This window comes from Humulus lupulus, chromosome 2 (genome assembly GCF_963169125.1).
Source record: "Humulus lupulus chromosome 2, drHumLupu1.1, whole genome shotgun sequence".
Classification (NCBI taxonomy): Eukaryota; Viridiplantae; Streptophyta; class Magnoliopsida; order Rosales; family Cannabaceae; genus Humulus; species Humulus lupulus.
This window is the reverse complement of record NC_084794.1, coordinates 101968758-101986431: the sequence shown is the minus strand read 5'-3', so window position 1 is coordinate 101986431 and position 17674 is coordinate 101968758. Positions and strand designations below refer to the sequence as shown.

The following is a 17674-nucleotide window of genomic DNA, read 5'->3' as shown; positions in this document are numbered from 1 at the left end:
ACGCTGGCCCAGCCTTGTCCTCCATCCAGCCCCACGGCCCAGGCCCGCTGGCCATCTTCAGCCTTCAATCTCTTCTTCAGCCAAATGCCACACCCAGCTGAAGCTTCTCCACCAACGCCAGCTGTCAACCATTTTCTCAGCATCACCACCTGATGCCACCAAGTCCCAAGCCATCTCCCAGCGTGACTTCTCCCAGCCACAAGCACAAACCTCCAGCCTTTCGTACGGGCCCAAGCAGCCATCACGCCATTCTTCAGCTGCCATTTTCCAGCAACCCAATTGGGCCTCCAAACCACACGGCCCGCCTGGCCATTCCTCCTGCCTAGCCCACCAGGCCCAATAGCCTCTTCACGAATGCCAGTCGCCTGCCACCAGCAGCCTAATAGCTGCATTTTGTCATTTTTGAGTCTAAAATTGTCTAAGTGTACCATTTGTCCCCTATGCTCAAAATGCCACTTTTTACCCATTTTTCTACACATTTTCACCACAACATCATCATTACACCCTATATTTTACCTCTACATACCATATTTATTTTATTTAATTAATCTAATCAATTTAATTAATTTAAATTGATTATTTTAATAATCTCACTTTGGCTATAAATATGGAGTTTCAAGACCATTTTGGGGTGCTTAATTTTTGGTTACTATCTTCCTTTCTCCCATTTTCTCTCTACCATCCTCTCTTCCATTTTGGGTTTTTCAAGAGCATTTTGCAAGTGTATGTCATTTATTTTGTAAGTTCTACTCTAGTTATGTGCTTCTAATCTTTTTCATAAGATTATTAAGATCATGATGAAGCAACTTGTAACTAGGTAATATTTATGTTGTATGTTGATTTCCCTTGTAATGCAACAAAGTTTATGAATTTTTCTTCTTCATATATTTCTTTCATCTTAAATATCTTGTATTTTAGATTGTTAGAACATATTTACACTTTGTTCTTCATTAGTGCTAAAGCATAATATTCTTTGTGTAAGATGTGTCATTAAATTGTACACATCCATGCTTAGAACAAAAATATTATGTTTTGCCTTATAAATAATGTTCATTGATTTATATGTTATTTCATTAGATTGATTTACACTAAATGCTTTGAAATTATAAATTTGAAAAGTGAAGAAAAATCTTATCTTTTTATAAGTAATTTGTGCTTAAAATTATAAATCTTTTTGGAAAATGATAGTTTGAATTATTTTAACTATCACTAAAACTTTGGAATCAATATACTAATAAATATTATTAAACTTACATTTTGTGGATTCTAGTATCTTAATAATCTTTTCTTTTAAAACTTATTTTTAACTCATTATTGCTTTATTTTTATCCTCTTAAATAGCTTTATTTTTCAATCTTTTATTTTATGTTCATAATATTAAAACTCATCAATCTTTGGAGCTAGGTTAGAATTTATTACTTTTGATTTAAAATAGTTTTCTCTTTTCGATTTTAGACAACTCCTTTGGGTTCGACATCCTTGCTTACACGATCACTATTCTTTATGAACGATTCGTGCGCTTGCGATTTATAAATTTTTAAACATACCCGTTTTCGGTCCATCAAGTTTTTGGCGCCGTTGCCGGGGAGTTGCAAGAGAAAAGAAACGAAATTTATCTCAAGGTTAGTAAATTCTTCTACTAGTTATTTTAATTTTTGCACTTAAAAAAATATATATCTATAAAAATTAAAAAATATATATAAAAATAAAATTTGGGACGATTCTACCACCCTTAAAAATATATATATATACTTATATATTTATATTTATTGTCTTTTTTTAGTTGACGGCACTTGTGCCTCCTAACCTTTGTTGTAATTTTCTTTATTTATTTTGTTGTATTTTTATTTTATTTAATTTCCGCAAATTAATAGTTGATGGCACTTGTGCCTCCTAATTTTTACCTTAATTTTGTTATGGTTGATGGCATGCTATGCCTCCCTACTCTTGCCTAAATTTTAGTCTTATTTAATTTTGCCTTATTTTTCTTTACCTTTTATCATATTATTCTATAATTGTGAAAAATACTTGAAAAAAAAAAAAACCTAAATCTTGTCCTTTCACCATAAGCAATTTTTGCCTAAAGGAAATTTGAACAAAATTCCCAATCCGCCTCTACTAATTAACCTCGGGGAGTTGTTAGTAGTGCGCGAGTAAGTGGAATCAAATAGGCCTGGGGACAAGTAAACCATAAGAATTATATTGTTGTGAAATCTCTAAAAATTATAAGTATGCTCTGTGGTTACGGTTTTAACTGATCTTTCACATCAGAAAATTGCTTGTTTGAGATTATCCTTGTTTCCTTGTTTGTTAAAATTGTATGCATCATTGGGAATGTAACTCTAAAAAACGATTAGTAAAAAGACGTTTATCTTTGCTTGAAATTGAAAGTGTTAGTAAAAATTTGAGCATCATGGAACCTATTGCTAATCCTGTTGATGAAAATGTTGTGCCTGAAAAAACTTTGCTTGAATATTTTGCACCTATTTCATCTAATGCTCCTTCATGCATTGTTTTACCTACTACTTCTACTACTCATTTTGAGCTTAAACCAGCAATCATTCAATTGTTGCCATCTTTTTATGGGTTAGATAGAGAAGATCCTTACATGCATGTCAAAGATTTCTTAGAAATTTGCTCAACATTTAAATTTCAAAATTTTTCTGATGAGTCGGTCAAACTAAGATTGTTTCCTTTTTCATTAAAAGACAAATCAAAAGCTTGGTTAAATTCCCTTCCCACAGGGTCTATAACTACTTGGGATCAACTTTATAATAAATTCTTGTTGAAATTTTTTCCAATGTCTAAAACTGATAGTCTAAGGAGAGAAATCTCCGAGTTTTATGAATGTTGGGAAAGATTTAAAGATTTATTATTAAAGTGTCCTCATCATGGTTTTGAAAAATGGAGACTTGTAAAATATTTTTATGATGGTTTGACTCCCTCTAATCGTCAAATGATTCAATCTATGCATACTGGAAAAAATTTAAAATTTCAAGGACAAGAGGCGTGGGACGCCCTTGAAGATTTATCTGTCAATTCACAACAATGGAATTATTTTGATCCTAGGTCTAGGTCAACTAATTCACCAAAAAGAGGAGGAAGGTATGAAGTAAAAGAAGAAGTAGACTTAAGAACATCCTTAGACAAATTAGCGAGAAAAGTAGAAGCTTTAGCCATAAGTCAAACTATAAACTCACCAATTCAACCAAGAAAATATGTTTGTTCTATATGTTCTAGTCCGTGCCATAATGCCCAATCATGTCCTTCCTACCAAGAAGCCTTTTCTGAGGAGGCCAATGCACTTCATGCCTATGGGAAACCAAATGATAGCCCAAATGATAGTCTGTGCCATAATGCCCAATCATGTCCTTCCTACCAAGAAGCCTTTTCTGAGGAGGCCAATGCACTTCATGCCTATGGGAAACCAAATGATAGCCCATTTTCATCCACCTACAATCCAAATTGGAGAAACCATTCGAAATTTTCATGGAGACCAAACCAACCCCAAATAAATCAAGGGCACCAATACAACACACAAAACCAAACTCATGCCCCACAAAATCAACCATATCCTCAACAAAGGAAACCTTCCTTAGAAGATACCTTACAACAATTTATGCAATCCACTCAACAAATCCTACAAAATCAATCTCAATCAATTACCAAACTCGAGACACAAGCAGGACAACTCGCCACTGCTTTAGCTGATAGAGAAAAAGGAACATTCCCTAGTCAACCTATCCCTAATCCAAAAGGTCAATATGAGATAGGAAAGTCTAGTCATAATGGAGAAGTCAAATCAATTTCAACTCTTAGATCCGGAAAGAACATTGTCAAACCCGATTACATACCCGAGGTTGAAAACGAAAAAGAAAAAGAAAAAGAAAAGAGTCAGCCTTCTAGTTCTAATGCCAATGACTTTTCAAACAAGGAAACTCCAATCCATCATTTCATTCCAAAAGCCCCATTCCCACAAAGATTACTTCCAATTAAAAAAGGCGGCCAATATAATGACATCTTAGAAGTTTTTAAACAAGTTAGTATCAATATCCCTTTCTTAGATGCCATTAAATAAATTCCTGCCTACTCTAAATTTTTAAAGGATCTTTGTACTGTTAAAAGAAACACTAATGTTCCTAAAAATGCATTTTTAACTGAACATTCTAGTTCCATTATTCAATATAAGAGTCTTGTTAAATATAAAGATCCTGGGTGTCCCACAATTTCATGCATTATTGGTGATCATTTTATTAACAAAGTTTTACTTGATTTGGGTGCTAGTGTGAATTTATTGCCTTATTCTGTTTATAAGCAACTTGGTCTTGGTGAGCTAAAACCTACCTCTACACTACTACAAAAATAGTTTTTTAGGACTAGCATTGCGAGTCCTAAAAAAATTTTTAGGACTCGCGGGGCGCGAGTCCTCTATTTGAGAGCCTTAAGAACTAAGATTTTTTAGCGAGTCCTAAATAATCTGGTTGAGTGCCTTTAATTAAGTTTTTAGGACTCGCTTTGCGAGTCCTAAAATAATGTTTTTAGGACTCGCAATGGGAGTCCTAAAAAATCTGGTTGAGTGCTTTTAATTAAGTTTTTAGGACTCGCTTTGCGAGTCCTAAAAAATCTGGTTGAGTGCCTTTAATTAAGTTTTTAAGACTCGCAACGCTAGTCCTAAAAAATCGGGTTGAGTGGCTTTAAGTAATTTTTTAGGACTCGCAGGTAATTTTTTAGGACTCGCTTTACATGACCTTAAAAGTAATTTTTTTAAAAAAAAAATACAGCTACAATTTTAATTTTGATTTAAAAATATATATCCATTTGAGTGTCGAATATCTATCAAAAGAAATTTGAAAAGAAAATACTAAAAAAATGGCAAAAATTTTTTACGAAATATAAATTTAAAATTTCTAAACATGTATTGTAATTAGCTAGCTATAACATCATTCATTTTTCTCTAACCAATTGTAAAAATGACATTGCCCATTCTTCTCTAACTTCGTCAATTTCTTGAGTAGTATATGGTTTGTCGGAGGTGAACTGAAAAAAAAAACAAAAATATAATTATAATTATGTTAGTGGTAATAAATTCAAAGCATATATAAAAATTGTACTAGATTAATACTATGTAGTTGTATATTGTTTATTACCTGTTTCGACAAGAAATGTTTGATATGAGGGGCATTGATAAGTACATTCTTCATCATCCTCATAACGTAATATCCGCAGTCGATATTGTTTGGTTGTTTACGACACTATATAAAGATTGGTAATACATGTACAATTCTTAGTATTAAATATCTTAAACATCTTTACATATACATAAACTATACAGTTCTTTTATTATTGTGGCAGACATCTTTTTCATATTTCCACACTTACTACAAGGACAACAAATATAGTTTGGATCTTTGGCATGATCCAAACTAAATTTAAGAAACTCATCGACCCCTTTTATATATTCTACTGACATCCTATCAGCTGACATCCATTCTTTGTCCATATTGCGCCTATTTGTTTTAATAAAAAATTAAAATTAAGAAAATAAAATAAAATAAACATACAAAACAAAACTAAGTACAAAAAAAATTATAGAAAATCGGGCAGCATATCCCCTAATTTACTAGCCTAGCCATCTGTCACAATCAACACCAATATGTCAAACAAATCAAACAGCACACAGGTTTTCATCCATATATCACCGCAGCACACAAAATTCTCATAACCTACTTCACTAAGACATGCAAGTTCTCAATCTTCCGTTATCACCGCAGCACACAATTCCCATAACCTACTTCACTACGGATGAATATCTAAGATATTCAAACTCCACTAAAGTAGTACAGTTATCATTCAAAATTGTAAAATATTGAATTTTTTTAAAACTAAATCAAATGCAACATACCTCTTGCAATTAGCTACCAATCCAATGCTTTAAGACCAATCAAAATATTAACCTATTCATTTTAATTAACATTATAAAACAAGAAAAATGTTAGATGTTGACATGCTCTTTTAAAAAGGTTAAAATCAACACAACAAATATATGCATACATACTTGTATATTCTTTTACAAGTCACACTTGCATCAACAACTATTATTTGTCTAATAAACACTTTAAGAGCTTTTTTTATTTAGACATGAGTAAAAGATTCTAATTATGCTTTGGAGTGACCTTTCACCAAAATGGTGTAAAGAACCATTTCATGAGAATGCTATTCCAATCCATTAGTTTCTAACCAAATGAAGAAAAATAATAAAAGTAGATTCTTTTCCATTTTATGCATTTCTCCCTAACCAAACGGGCCTTGCTGTCTTCTTGTTTAGACTGCTGAAAGGCTTTTGAAAGAGTATGAATTCTGTCTTCTGGTATGTATGCTTTATCGGTTTTGATCACTTTCCTCTCTTTTGGTTCTAGTTATGGTATGTGCTTTCGAAGACTTTGGCTGAGGATGCTGCATGGAAGTTTGTTAATGAGAAGAGGATTGACATGGTTACAATTAACCCAGCTATGGTGATTGGTCCTCTGTTACAGCCAACACTAAACACAAGTGCTGCTGCAATTTTGAACTTGATAAATGGTACTTTTTCTTTACTGATCATTACCAAGTTTTTACTGATACATCTTATTTAGGATCTCCCTCATTACTTTAGATCATGTTTGGAAACTTGGATTAGATTTGATATGATTGGATAAATTTTGTCATGTGATGATATTGAATATATCAATCCAACACAAGATAACTAAATCTCTCCATCTTTATGTATGTTTATAGTAAGAAAACAAAAATTTTTAAGTGACACATAATACTATTTAATTATTATTATTATTATTATTATTATTATTATTATTATTATTATTATTATTATTATTATTATTATTATTATCATTATGATATTTATGAGGATATCAACTACTTGCCAATATTTTAATTTATCAAAAAACATATACATAGAGACTGTCTAGCTACCAGTAAATGCAATCGATCTTTTCAGGCTCTTAATCAACAATCCATTGGATTTTATATACTCATTGCCCCTTTTGAATTTTAAACTCCCCAATTGATCATAAAAATACACTAAAAAAAAACAATTTTATATTTATGGCGGCATTCAAGCCTCTGCTATAGCTGTACTTACGACAAATTCAGATATGGAATTAAGCAGACCCAACAATAATAATAATAATATTATTATTACTTTACTTTAAAGCTTTCAATAAATTAATTTTTGCTGTCTTTATTTTCTCGATCTCTAGTGAAAGAAACATTGACGAGAGTAAGATTGACAAGAAAGGGAATATTAAATTGTGTATTTAATTAATTATATGTTTGGACTGGTTTAAGTATATGTACTCGTGGTCCAGAATCTTCTGAGGCAAATCAAGCAAAGCACCTCTGGGAAAAGTTGTTCTTGATAGAACTTCTGTCACGTTAGAGTTTCTATATTTCTCATCTCCTTGTCTGCCCCCAGAAGCCAGATGACTACACACAATGCATAAGCTCGTTTCGTGTATCTGAAATCTCACTGACACTGCACCCTGCACCACCAAAATATCATATCAATTTTTCACACTTTTGTTAATAATCGTTTGTTTTTATATTTTGTAATCTTTCAAATCTTTTATCATATTTGTAGCACATATTCTATAAGTGAGGCTTACCAAAATCTTCAAGGAGAAAATTGAAGCATAGACTGTTCACTAAATTATCAAAGTTTTTCAGCTGCTACATTGAAACCTATATCATCTAAAATAAAACAAAACAGAGTGGGAATTTTATCTAAGAAAAACAATAGTACTCTTTAGGTATTATTTAGTGTAGTTGGGTCAGAGGAGAAAAGCTTCAGCCCTTCGTTGAAGGCTCTTATCAAGCAAAGACCCTTTTGGAATTTTGTGTAGAAATGTATTATCTTTTAAATTGTAGTGATACAGGAATTTGAGAAAGACTCTTCATAAATTTTGTAAACTTGTTAGAGCAAAATTTCTATTAATTTTTTACAGTGTTATGATACTCTGTCTGAACTTGTTCTGGCAGGCTACTCTTTGGATATTCATCTTTAGCTATGTTGGTAACTACTTTTGGACACACTATTTCTTCACAGTATTGGGGGCTTCATATACATTTCCATCATGGAGGATGAACAATGTAAGCTTAGAAATGTAAAAGAAATCAGTAATCAATCTACTTATCATTCCTAATTAACGTATGTTGATGTTTATGTACAGGCACCACATACAACTTTTTATTTGTGATGTGTGGTCTATATATATATATATACATATATATATATAAGCAAAGAAACAATACCTGGAAACCGAAGCACGCCAGAGACGGAACCACCTGCTGCTGGAACCATGAGCAACCAGCACCCCACGCCAAGAAGCACGCCGCCGGCGAGACTGCTGGAGCCGAGAACCCAGCTGCCGTCGACGCCGTTCACCACCGTCACTGCCGTTCACCTCTCTGCCAGCCCTAAATGTTGTGATTTTGAATAAATCCCCAAATGTAGTGCTGATGAGTTCTTTAACCCGATAATTTCAAAAATTATGATAGCTTTTTTTAAGTGTTTTACATACTAATTTTAAGGACTTGTTTTGGGAGTCCTTAATACTCTTTTAGGACTCGCTGCGAGTCATAAAAGAGTATTAAGGACTCCCAAAGCAAGTCCTTAAAATTATTAAGTAGCACACTTATTTTTTAGCCCATATGTTTTTAGGACTCGCATATTCTTTTAGGACACTCATTGCGAGTCCTAAAAGAGTATTAAGGACTCCCAAAGCAAGTCCTCAAAATTATTAAATAAAACACTTATTTTTTTAGCCCAGACTTTTTTAGGACTCGCATATTCTTTTAGGACACTCATTGCTAGTCCTAAATTGTGTTTTTTCAGGACTCTCAATGAGTGTCCTAAAAACTCTATAAATATTTTTAAGGACTTGCATTTAGGTGCGTGTCCTAAAAAAGTGTCCCGTAAATGGTATTTTGTAGTAGTGCTATAACTCTTCAATTAGCCGATCATTCTGTGAAAATTCCTAGAGGCATTATAGAGGATGTTTTGATAAAAGTTGATAAATTTTATTTTCCTGTTGACTTCATTGTTCTTGATACTCAACCTGTGGAAAACATGCATGCTCAAATTCCTATCATTTTAGGTAGACCATTCTTAGCTACATCTAATGCAATCATAAATTGTCGTAATGGTGTTTTGAAATTATCTTTTGGAAATATGACTGTTGAATTGAATGTATTTAATGTGGTTAAATCTGTTGAGTGTGAGGAAGTGCATGAAGTTAACATGATAGATAGTATTTGTGAAGAAGTGCATGAAGTTAACATGATAGATAGTATATGTGAAAATGATGGAAAAGACTTACTTGACTTTTGTGAAAAATACTTTGGTATGAACTTGCATGTTGATGACTCTAATGATGATGTGAATTCTTTGGTAGAGCCTATACCCTTACATGAAACCAAAGTTGAACCTTTTACACCCTTAGATCATGTTCAATCAATTTCTGAGTCTCCAAAGTTAGACCTTAAACCTTTACCAGAAAATTTAAAATATGTTTTTCTAGGAGAATCTGAAACTTTACCTGTTATCATAGCATCCGCTTTAGATAAAGAACAAGAAAATAAGTTGTTAGATGTCCTTAGAAAACATAAAGAAGCCATAGGTTGGACCATTGGAGACATTAAAGGAATTAGCCCATCCATATGTATGCATAGAATCCATCTAGAAGAGAATGCTAAAACCTCTCGAGAATGTCAAAGAAGGTTAAATCCAAATATGAAAGAAGTAGTTAGAGAAGAGGTCATAAAATTGTTAGACATAGGTATCATTTACCCTATTTCTGATAGTCAATGGGTTAGTCCAATTCAAGTGGTGCCTAAGAAGTCTGGGATCACAGTTGTTGAAAATGAGAAAAATGAATTAATCCCTACTAGAGTACAAACGGGGTGGAGAGTGTGCATAGACTATAGAAAGCTGAATAATGTGACTAGAAAAGACAATTTTCCATTGCCTTTTATTGATCAAATGCTTGAACGATTAGCTGTCCATGCATATTATTGCTTTCTTGATGTGTATTTGGGATATAACCAAATCCCCATTGCCCCAGAAGATCAAGAAAAGACTACATTTACATGCCCTTTTGGGACTTTTGCCTATCGTCGCATGCCTTTTGGATTATGTAATGCACCTGTGACTTTTCAAAGGTGTATGATTTCGATTTTTTCTGACATGGTTGAAAGATTTCTTGAAGTATTTATGGATGATTTTTCTGTGTTTGGTTCCTCTTTTGATGAATGTTTGCACCATCTTTCACTTGTTTTAATTCGTTGCAAAGAGAAAAACCTTGTGCTTAACTGGGAAAAATGTCATTTTATGGTTAAAAAAGGAATTGTTTTAGGTCATGTAATCTCATCTGATGGAATAGAAGTTGATAAAGCTAAAGTTGATCTTATTTCAAAACTTCCCCCACCTAAAACTGTGAAAGAAATTAGATCATTTTTAGGCCATGCCGGTTTCTATAGACGATTTATAAAAGACTTTAGCAAAATTTCTCGGCCTTTATGCCATTTACTTGGAAAAGAAAATGCTTTTGTCTTTGATAATAATTGCCATGTTGCCTTTGAAAAATTAAAAAATTTGTTGACTACTGCACCCATTATTCAACCTCCTGATTGGAAAATACCTTTTGAAATAATGTGTGATGCTTCTGATTATGCTATAGGTGCTGTCTTAGGGCAAAGACTTGAAAAAATACCTCATGTAATTTACTATGCTAGCAAAACTTTAAATGATGCTCAATTAAATTACTCCACAACCGAAAAAGAATTGCTTGCTGTTGTTTTTGCATTGGAGAAATTTAGATCTTATCTGTTAGGGTCTAAAATTATTGTCTACTCTGATCATGCTGCATTAAAATATCTCTTATTAAAAAAAGATGTTAAGTCTCGTTTGATCCGTTGGATCTTGCTTTTACAAGAATTCGACGTAGAAATACGTGATAAAAAAGGATCTGAAAATGTTGTTGCTGATCATTTATCTAGACTAGTTGTTGAAACTATACATGATTCCACTCCTATCACTGAAACTTTTCCTGATGAACAATTGATGCATATCTCTTCATTGCCTTGGTATGCTGATATTGTTAATTATTTGGTCACTAAAGAAATACCATCTCATTGGTCTAAGCATGATAAATCTAAATTTTATTCTGAGGTGAAAAACTTTATTTGAGATGATCCTTACTTGTTTAAATACTGCCCTGATCAAATAATTAGAAGATGCATTCCAAATTGTGATCAATCTAAAATCATATCTTTTTGTCATGATCATGCATGTGGAGGACACTTTAGTGGTAATAAAACAGCTGCTAAAGTTTTACAATGTGGTTTTTATTGGCCTATTATCTTTCATGATACATATGTTTATTGTAAAGCTTGTGAACGTTGCCAAAAGTTAGGAAGTTTAACTAAAAGAAATATGATGCCTTTAAATCCTATTCTTATTATTGACATATTTGATGTTTGGGGCATTGATTTTATGGGATCATTTCCTAACTCTTTTGGTAATCTTTATATTCTTGTTGGAGTCGGTTATGTATCTAAATGGGTTGAAGCTATTGCATGCCACACTAATGACCACAAAGTTGTGCTTCAGTTTTTAAAAGAAAATATATTTTCCCGTTTTGGTTCACCACGTGCTATCATTAGTGATAACGGTACACACTTTTGTAATAAGCCATTTGAACATTTGATGAAACAATAGGGCATTACACATAAAGTCTCAACACCATATCACCCACAAACTAGTGGTCAAGTTGAAGTGTCTAATAGGGAAGTTAAGCACATTTTAGAAAAAACTGTGAATCCAACTAGGAAAGATTGGTCCTTAAGACTCACTGATGCACTATGGGCGTATCGTACCGCGTACAAAACACCCATTGGCATGTCACCCTACAGACTTGTGTATGGGAAGGCGTGTCATTAATCTGTTGAGTTGGAACACAGAGCCTTTTGGGCTATTAAGCAATTAAATTTTTCTTTAGACAAGGCAGGTGAGAAACGAAAGCTTCAACTAAATGAATTAGACGAAATTAGGAATGATGCATATGACTATTCAAAAAAGTATAAGGATCGCATGAAATTTTACCATGACAAAAATATTTTAAGAAAATATTTTTCTCCAGGTCAGAAAGTCCTTTTATACAACTCTCGTTTGCATTTATTCCCGGGAAAGTTACGCTCTAGGTGGTCCGGTCCTTACATTGTTCGTATTGTTTTTCCACATGGAGCTATTGAAATTGAAAATCCTAAAAATGGTGATATATTTAAAGTTAATGGACAAAAATTAAAACCATTTTTAGAATTAAAAACTGATGAAGTGGATGAGATCCTCCTTAAGGACCCTGTTTACCATGCTCTTTGATTCCCATGTGATCTTGATAACTTGTGTTTTATTTGTTTTGTTTGTTTTATGTGTGATTTAATTTTTGTTTGTTGTATCTTTTACTCTCTTAGCGATGCACCATATTGAGGTACGACCATTCTAAACTTTACACTCTTGTCAATTTTAATTTATATTTATATTTTGACACATTGAGGACAATGCTTAAATTAAGTTTGGGGGTATCGAGTTTTATTGTGTTTGTTTTGTGTTTTATTTATGTTATTTATGTTTGTTCAAAAAAAATATTTAAAAAATAAAATAAAATTTTTTGGTGATATTTTTCATTTTCAATGATAAAAATCTTGATTGAGTTTGAGTTTAGTTCTCTTAGAAATATGAATAATTCTTAAGCTTTGTTTTTAATTATAGGGTCAATTTTGCTTGTAACAAAAATTACATTTTTCATAACAAGAACACTCTTATTTCCTATAAGTTTAAGTGAAAAATAATTTTAATGAAAACCTATTTACTAAAAGCAAAATTGACAATTTAATTAATTACATAAGCTTAACTTTTATTCATAATAATTTTTTAGAATTATTTTCATTGTGCAATTTTTGAGAAAATCCTTTTTATATCACCAATAAAAAATGTGTGTTTTAATTTTTCCTTTGCTTGAGGACTAGCAAAACTTTAAGTTTTGGGGTGTGATAACACTACAAAATAGATTTATTTTACCATATTTTATATGCTAATTGTTGCTTAGTTCTTGAGTTTTTAATTAACTTATTAAGTTTTTATGTAATTTTTAATTTATTAGTCTTATTGTAGTTCTCTAGATTTTTATATGTTTTTATAGATATTTTATTATAATATGTTGTAATTTAATTATTTGAAATTTGTATTGTTAAGTTAGAAGTTAAAAGTGTAATTCTTGTGAACTTAAATGCTATATTAAATTAAGTTATAATCAATATTTTCAAATAATTAATATGATTTATTTATATTTGAAAATATTTGATTGTTATTTAATTTATTTTTATCTTGTAGGAATTATATTGTGGTTTTGGGAAAAAGAAAGAAAGAAGAGTGGCTTTTGTGAAAAAGAAATACAAAAAATTGGCACAAGGCCATATCCTTCAGCAGGCACACTCCAAGGCCACGCTGGCCCAGCCTTGTCCTCCATCCAGCCCCACGGCCCAGGCCCGCTGGCCATCTTCAGCCTTCAATCTCCTCTTCAGCCAAATGCCACGCCCAGCTGAAGCTTCTCCACCAACGCCAGCTGTCAACCATTTTCTCAGCATCACCACCTGATGCCACCAAGTCCCAAGCCATCTCCCAGCGTGACTTCTCCCAGCCACAAGCACAAACCTCCAGCCTTTCGTACGGCCCAAGCAGCCATCACGCCATTCTTCAGCTGCCATTTTCCAGCAGCCCAATTGGGCCTCCAAACCACACGGCCCGCCTGGCCATTCCTCCTGCCTAGCCCACTAGGCCCAATAGCCTCTTCACGCATGCCAGTCGCCTGCCACCAGCAGCCTAATAGCTGCATTTTGTCATTTTTGAGTCTAAAATTGTCTAAGTGTACCATTTGTCCCCTATGCTCAAAATGCCACTTTTTACCCATTTTTCTACACATTTTCACCACAACATCATCATTACACCCTATATTTTACCTCTACATACCATATTTATTTTATTTAATTAATCTAATCAATTTAATTAATTTAAATTGATTATTTTAATAATCTCACTTTGGCTATAAATATGGAGTTTCAAGACCATTTTGGGGTGCTTAATTTTTGGTTACTATCTTTCTTTCTCCCATTTTCTCTCTACCATCCTCTCTTCCATTTTGGGTTTTTCAAGAGCATTTTGCAAGTGTATGTCATTTATTTTGTAAGTTCTACTCTAGTTATGTGCTTCTAATCTTTTTCATAAGATTATTAAGATCATGATGAAGCAACTTGTAACTAGGTAATATTTATGTTGTATGTTGATTTTCCTTGTAATGCAACAAAGTTTATGGATTTTTCTTCTTCATATATTTCTTTCATCTTAAATATCTTGTATTTTAGATTGTTAGAACATATTTACACTTTGTTCTTCATTAGTGCTAAAACATAATATTCTTTGTGTAAGATGTGTCATTAAATTGTACACATCCATGCTTAGAACAAAAATATTATGTTTTGCCTTATAAATAATGTTCATTGATTTATATGTTATTTCATTAGATTGATTTACACTAAATGCTTTGAAATTATAAATTTGAAAAGTGAAGAAAAATCCTATCTTTTTATAAGTAATTTGTGCTTAAAATTATAAATCTTTTTGGAAAATGATAGTTTGAATTAGGGGTGCACACAGGACCCGCAAAACTCGAAAACCCGCAAAACCCACCCGACCCGAACCCGGAGAATCCGTTTTTTTCAAAAAAACCGACAAAATCGGGTCTAACCCGACCCGAACCCGAAAAAATCGGGCTAGGTTCGGGTTTATGAATTATGTGCTGTCGGGTTCGGGTGTAACCCAAAACCCGACTGAGATTTTAAAAAAAAAATTAATAAATAAATAAATAAAATCTGTAAAAATTTCTAAGCCCTAAAGTAACTAACCGACCCCTTTTTTTTTGGTCTTCTTCTCCTTCGTTTCATTCAAGCGGCAGCTCCCTCTTGGTTCAAGCTTCAGCACGACAGCCCAGCCTTGGAGCCTCCCTCTTGGTTCAATCTTCAGCACGGCAGCAAGCATGAGATAAGAAGAAAGCCCAGCCGAGTGGAGTGCTTGCCAGTGCCACTGCCCAGACGAGAGCCCGGAGCCTCCCTCTCACCCTCAGCTGTCACGCGGCGGCACCACAAGATCGGACGGCCACCACCAGCGGCACGACACGCCTCGCCTCACCTCGCCTCGCCTCGCCAGCAGCAGTCCGGTAAGCACGACTATATAATATATATATTTACATTTAGTATATATATATATATATATATATATATGCTAGGCAGTTTTGTTTTGGTATATTTATAAATTTAACGGCTATATTTACTGAAATAAGGGCAAGTCTTGTATGTATGTACACAAAAGTCAGAGATTTTGGATTTGAGATTTTGGGTTCAGTTTGAAATTTCTGTTTCCGAATGCCATTTTTGTTATACAATTTTTTAGTTAAACTTTTGTCAGGCAATGAACATATGATGCTTGCAATAATAAGGACCAATGACTAAAACTTTTTGTGTGTATAATATATCAGTCAGTGTGGAAAAATACCATCTTTTTGTGTGGAAAAAGATGGTATTTTTTATAAAAAAATGGCATTTTTGCAAATCTGGGCTTTTCGACCCAAAATCAGAAATGGCCCAGCAAACCCGAAATTACACCCGAACCCGAACCCGAACTCGAACCCGAACCCGAACCCGAAAAAGCCCGAAAATTTTGGATCGGTTTCGGTACCATTTTTCTTAACCCGAAACCCGCAAAACCCGAACCCGATGAGCCCGAAACCCGAAAATCCGACCCGTGTACACCCCTAGTTTGAATTATTTTAACTATCACTAAAACTGTGGAATCAATATACTAATAAATATTATTAAACTTACATTTTGTGGATTCTAGTATCTTAATAATCTTTTCTTTTAACACTTATTTTTAACTCATTATTGCTTTATTTTTATCCTCTTAAATAGCTTTATTTTTCAATCTTTTATTTTATGTTCATAATATTAAAACTCATCAATCTTTGGAGCTAGGTTAGAATTTATTACTTTTGATTTAAAATAGTTTTCTCTTTTCGATTTTAGACAACTCCTTTGGGTTCGACATCCTTGCTTACACGATCACTATTCTTTATGAACGATTCGTGCGCTTGCGATTTATAAATTTTTAAACATACCCGTTTTGGGTCCATCAACAAGTGCCAGCGATTTGCCACAGTTGCCCGAGCTGAAGATGATCTCGTCCCCGTGGCCATTCGCGATCTGGGGGATTGACTTGGTTAGTGCCCTCCCTACTGGAAATGGAGGAGTTCATTACGCAGTGGTGGCTATCAACTACTTCACCAAGTGGGCAGAAGCAGAGCCCCTGGCAACGATCACTTCAAAAAGAGTCATCGACTTCGTGGTCAAGAGCATTATCTGCCGATTCGGGCTGCCAAAGAAGATCGTGTCAGATAATGGAATGCAGTTCGATAGCGACCTCTTCACCGAATTCTGTGAGAGGCACGACATTGTTAAAAGGGCATAATTCTATCATCCACGTGGAAGATCCTACCCGGAGCTACTGTCACAAATCTCTACCTCTTTAGCTCAAGATAGCCAAAAGTTTAGTGAGATTACTAAGGCATCAGATCAGCAGTGTGGACACCACAAGCTGAGACTACATCAAGCTCGGGGTACGAGCTTGAGTTGACACCTCCGACCCTTTATAAAGTCAACCATGCAATGTAAACGTGCATATATCAGACATCACGTGTCTACTCCATTCCTAAATTCTCGAACATGCAACATAAACGTGCGTGTTCAGACACCCCACGACTGGTTTGAGCCATGCAGCCCATTATCCCCCTTACCTATTGATTAGACCACACTTCATTGTCAGGTTTTAGGAATTAATCATGAATGTCACAGAAGTGACATGAAGGGTAAGAAGGTCACGGGATGACCTCCTTTGCCAACACCCAGGTGCCCTCTCCCTATAAATATGGAGACCCTGAGAGTTGCAAAGGGTTGGCTTCGAATTTGTAAAGAAATACCCTGTAAGGAATATCAGAGATGTATCAATAATATTGGCTGGTGTACTAGAATGATTTTAACTTTTGAACCACCTAAAAAAATATTCGAGTTATAATCTTCCTTTGAGATCATTCATCTATTACAGTTCATCATTCAGCACTAGTTCCTATCTTTATTAATATAATTATCTGTTGTCGAAGAACCGCGTCAACACATATCATATATTATTTTTGTTGAGCTAATCCTAAGAATGATTTTTCATAATAATGTAAATTAAAATTTATTTTTAATATTTTTTTTGACAAATTATTTTTCTTTATTTTTAATGTGAAAATAAAATTAAAGGGGAGAAAAAACAATTAACCGTAAGGAGAAAGTTGAAAGGAGAGAAAACAATTGGCGGGTACTCAAACAAAAACGGAAAGAATTTAAAATAAAAGAATTAAAAAGAACAAAACTCGATTTAATAATAACTTGAAATCCGACATCGCTTTGTTGTTGCCATCATCATTAGTACAACTACAAACAACTGAGCTTTCCTTTCATCTAATTTAAA

At 33.6% G+C, this 17674-nt stretch overlaps 2 long non-coding RNA genes and 1 pseudogene across 2 annotated transcripts; all 3 read right to left on the bottom strand.

Moving 5' to 3' along the window:
- Positions 1-2815: 2815 nt before the first annotated feature.
- LOC133820292 (small nucleolar RNA R71) lies at positions 2816-2898 on the bottom strand (annotated as a pseudogene).
- A 2026-nt stretch (positions 2899-4924) lies between these two features.
- On the bottom strand, positions 4925-5961 carry LOC133816227 (uncharacterized). Its single transcript, XR_009885093.1, has 3 exons — positions 5903-5961; positions 5148-5507; positions 4925-5037 (listed from the first exon to the last, which is right to left on the bottom strand). It is a non-coding gene; the product is annotated as an uncharacterized LOC133816227 (long non-coding RNA).
- Positions 5962-6366: 405 nt separating this feature from the next.
- Positions 6367-8455, bottom strand: LOC133816226 (uncharacterized). The gene is made up of 3 exons (XR_009885092.1): positions 8308-8455; positions 7354-7538; positions 6367-6453 (listed from the first exon to the last, which is right to left on the bottom strand). It is a non-coding gene; the product is annotated as an uncharacterized LOC133816226 (long non-coding RNA).
- Between the last annotated feature and the right edge of the window lie 9219 nt (positions 8456-17674).